Source organism: Papaver somniferum, chromosome 7 (genome assembly GCF_003573695.1).
Source record: "Papaver somniferum cultivar HN1 chromosome 7, ASM357369v1, whole genome shotgun sequence".
Lineage (NCBI taxonomy): Eukaryota > Viridiplantae > Streptophyta > Magnoliopsida > Ranunculales > Papaveraceae > Papaver > Papaver somniferum.
Genome location: NC_039364.1, coordinates 235093309 through 235098497, shown reverse-complemented (window position 1 = coordinate 235098497; position 5189 = coordinate 235093309).

Genomic DNA, 5189 nt, shown 5'->3' with positions numbered 1-5189 from the left:
ATATGATACTAATTGATAAACGCTAGCATTACTTTATTAAAATTATTATTATTATCAATTTTTAATATTTTTACTATTAAAATTGATGGTTGAACTGTTATTCTAACTATTTTTTCTATTATTATTAAGTTCCAAGAATATTATTAACCTTTATGTGATTATAAATTGGTGATCCTACTTATAAGTCAATTTACTCAATAAATTTCTGTGTGACTTTCAAGATTTATCAATAATGTTAATCTCACTATTTTTTTAGAATTGAATTGTGTATGTGTTCATAATTTTTTGATTAATTATTCTCAAATCCTTATTACCTAAAATTATTGGTGTACCCTACAATTTTTATTTCATTACATTTACAAACAACCAAATCAGTCACTCAAATAAATATTTTAATTACTGATAGCTTTTAGTAATTAAGATTTATCTCACAACCCAACACAGCTCTAAACTTATCTAGTTCCCTAACTGGCACTGGCTATTTCTATTGTTTCTCATATAATATCTAATAGTGAGCTCTGATACCAACAATGAAGCGCCCCCAAAACTAGCAGCTGACTAATCCAAGAGATTAACAAAAAATATAGAGGCACAACGAATCTAAATCATTTATTTAAATATTCAACTAAGAAATATGCTACAAAAACTTTACCCAAAACTAGCCCCGCTCAGACATATATATATATACCAAAACGTTCCCAGGTTTTATATAATATTTATATTGAAACAGAATATATATATATATATAATTTCAAAACAGAATATATTATTAAAACTAATAAATAGAAATAGTGATGATTAATAGGAAATTAAAAGGAATCTTCATAATTAAAAGAAACTTAAAACATAGATAACGGGTAGAGATACTTACAAAGTAGTCTTTTATTCCTTAATAGATAGCACACCAAACAACTTCAAACTCACACTTAGAACATGAAAACACTCACAAACTATAACTCTCAAAGCAGGAAACACTCAGAAACTTTCACTCTCAAACTTATAGACAATGACTCTTGAGAACTAAAAACCTGCCCTTTCCCTTTCCCTTAACGGTTGTTTATATAGGGGAAAGTTTGCAAGAAACAAAAGAGATATGATTTTCTTTTTTGAGAATCCTATCTATAATTACAACAACCTAAAAGTGGTAGACAAGTGGAAGACATATCTAAGGTGGAAATCTTAGATAAGATTTAACTTTTTTTCTTTTTTGGAAAATATTAAACCTTTTCACTTTTACTATTTTGAAGCAAATACGTGTCCTTGATGAATAGTGGAGTCGATCCTGCTTCCTGTTGATGAAAAGTTGACCAATTTTTTTTTTTTTTTTTTTTTGCCGGAAAATAATTAGAATTTTTCTATCTTCTTCGAACCATTTAAACCCTAAATCATTCCAAAGCAATCATCACCATTTGCATTTAGGTCTTCTGTATTTTCCGATTTTATATATTCTTCCTCAAAGGTTTTTGACGAGGACGGTTGGGAACCCAAATCTTCGTTATCAAGTGCCTCCAAAATCTGCTTCTTAAATTCTTCCTTTGACAAGTCCCCGTGCCTATGCTTTAGTGCGATTATGTGGGTTGAGAATTCCTTCGGCATTGAGGTGGTTGATGCTGATACCATAAGCTGAGCTGCAACAAACTGCATGTTAAATGTAGATGGTTGTAGATGTGCTGCATTATATCTATCCCATCATTTGATATATAATTTCCTTTCTAAATAAGGGATATAATCCCAATCAGGATCGTTATCTTGTGGAATCAAATAATTCCATCTTAGAATCCATGGGATTTCATACGATATAAAGAACCACTGCATTAATCTTATTATATCATAAGATTGGCTATTAGCCTTGATAAACTTATTTAACATATCTACAATATATGCAGGTAAAATCTCCGGGCATGGCCCCCAGCTACTTAGCCATGCTCTGAACCAATTTGGTAGCTCTTTGATTGTATTGAGTTTAAAACCAATATACCAGGAATGAAAGAATCTCTGAGTTTGATAGCAAAAAATATGTGTCCATGCTTTAATATAATCAACATAAGAATATGATCTCGGTTTGATATGGGGGTGATCATTGAATTTTTTTAACCCATGAGGGTTCATTCCCCAATCTCGGTATGATAATACCTTAAGAATAACAAGCTTGGAGAACGCAGGAGGACCATTACCATTACTGTTGGCCGTGTTATGTGTTAAAAGGATAGATCCTGTCTCTATGAGTATTGTTTCATAAAACTCTCTAGTTTTACCATAATGTGGTAAAATATGCTCTTTTAAGTACATGCTTGCAACTTCTGCAGGATCTCTGTTAGCATGTTCTGTTTCTACCGCTAAAAGCGGTATTGATGTGGACATTATAAATGCCGACTTTTCTTCTGAAGAAGAATATTGTTTTCCCTTATTTGGGTTTCCTTTAATCATAATAGGATTACTTTTGTTCATTTTATTAGGAGATGGGTAAGAAAATTGAGGAGCCTTTCCCCTAGTTATCTGGCAGTCCATGCTTCCCCTGCAAAAATTCACGAGTCAAGAAATCAGGTAGAGAATTAGTTTCACCTTTTATATATTCAATTTTGAAATCAAACGCTGATAAAATGGCTTGCCATCTTGCAAAAATTTGCTGAGAGGCTAAATTTTTAACATCCTTTACCAATACTTCCTTAGCTGCCTGACAATCCACTATAATAAGAAATTCTTGGTTTAACAAATCACTTTCAAATTTAGTAACACAATGAATTATTGCCAATATTTCTTTTTTAATGGTTGAGTAATTTTGTTGTGCCGATTTCCATACACCTGAGGTATATCTTACTAATTGCTCTTTATTATGAATCCTTTGTTTAAGGATTCCTCCATATCCGACATCTGAAGCATCAGTCTCAACTATTTTGTAGGCTGTTGGATTCGCTATAGTTAGGCATGGCAATTCTTTAGCTTTAGCTTTGATTTTTATAACAGCAGTTGTATGCTCACTGCTCTAATTAGCAGGGTTTTTCCGTAATCTTGCATATAGAGGTTTGCTATCCTTAGCTAAATCCTTATAAAAATCTGCTATATAATTTAAGCTTCCTAAGAATCTTTGTAATTGCTTTTTATCCTTGATTTCATCAGGAAATTTATCAGCAAAGGATATAGCCCGTTCTATAGGTATTATAGTACCTTTATTAATATTGTGACCAAGGAATCTAACCTGGGTTTGAAATATTTTCATCTTTTTTGCAGATACCACTAATCCGGCATGTTTTACTATTTTGAGGAATATTAATAAGTGTTTAAAATGTTGCTCAATTGATTCAGAATATATTAATACATCATCAATGTATACAATTGTAAAAGTTGAATAAGAATTAAATATGTTATTCATAATATGTTGAAATTCTGATGGAGCATTTTTTAAACCAAATGGCATAACATTCCATTCATAATGTCCAAAGGGAACCGTAAATGCAGTTTTATACTTGTCTTTTTCTGCGATTTGAATTTGCCAATATCCTGACTTTAAGTCAAATTTTGAAAATATGACAACATTATGTAATCTATCTAAAAGATCTTTTTTATTAGGAATTGGATACCTAATCCATCTTAATGCTTTATTCAAAGGCTTATAGTTGATGACTAATCTCGGAACTCCTCTTTCTAATTCAACTGCTTTTTCTACATAAAATGCAGGACAACTCCAAGGAGAATAACTTTTTCTAATCAAACCTTTATCTAGTAAATCTTGAATTTCAGATTTACATATTTCTAATAATCTATTGTTCATTTGAATTGGTCTGGCTTTTGTTGGAATCATTTTTTCAGAAAAATCTGGTTCATAAGGTAATTCTACTATATGTTGTTTTCTTTCCCAGAATGCATTTGGGATTTCAGCACAAACTTCTTTCACTAGAAGATCATTAAAATCATTGATTTGTTTTTGGAGTTTTGGGCAATTTAGTTTCTCTTCTATTTGCTTATATTGAATCTCCTCTTTTAAGAAGAACAAAAAATTTTCTTTGTGCTTGATTTTTTCTTGAACCTGGTTAATAAATTTTTTTCTAGGTTCAGAGACAAATTCAAATAATATTTTATGTCCCTGAATGAGGGCTTCAATGCCCGTATTGTTAATACTTTACGGGTATAACATATTCAAGAATGGAGTCCCTAATATGCAGGATTGAGATAAATTCTTTACCATGATAAATGGTGTCGCTAGACAAATTTCATTATTACACACCGCAGCATCAAATAATTTGTAATTAATTATCAATTTGTTTCCATCTGCAGTATTAAGAACTTGGGTTGTTTTGCTAAAATACTTTGTGGGAACTAATCCTTCATTTAAGCAGTTTAGATCTGCACCCGAATCTATGAGTGCCATAGTTTCAAAACGGTATTCTTTTCCTATGATTAGAGTGACTAAGGTGTACCACTTTTGAGTGATTACTTTATCTATTATATTAATGAGTTGCATGTTTTCGATATCCTGGTTATTAGTAGGTGATTCTGGTTTATCTATATATATATAGTAATATGAGCCTGGTAGTTTTGTAAAATTTCATCAAAAGAGTTTTCTTCTTGTGAGTCATACTCACAGTCTACTGGTTTATGAAGTTACAATATCTGGACTCTTTGCTTAAGACTTCTTAATTCTTCTTTAACCTGATTAACTTATGCCCTAAGATCATTGACTGATGGTTGTTTTTTAATGTGATGATTTTCTACTCTTGCCATTATTTCCTTAAAACTATAAGGTTTGTAAAAAGTTTCGATTTTCTCTTGTTTTGGTGCTCTTTTAGCTACTTCAATATATTTTTCTAAAGCTATTCGCTTTGATTCTGGATTTTCAATTTTATCAATTAACTCTAATATAAAATTTTCTTCATTGGTGAGGACATTAATTCCTAGACTAGATATTTGTTTATGAAAATAATTTTTACAAGAACAACCATATGTACATTCATCATCCTCCAATCCTGAAACTTTCCCTGAATCATTTTCTGAGGAGGATGATTCATCCTCTTCAGATAGATCGGAGTCCATTAAGAGGACTTGTTCTAATTGACGTTTGAGACCTTCGTCTAGATTAAGCTCATTTATTTTTTGTTTTGTACGACACTTATTACTATAATGCCCAATTTTTCCACACTTGTAACAGACCGGAAGTGACTTATTAGTCTTTTTATTTAATTGTTGTGTCTTAT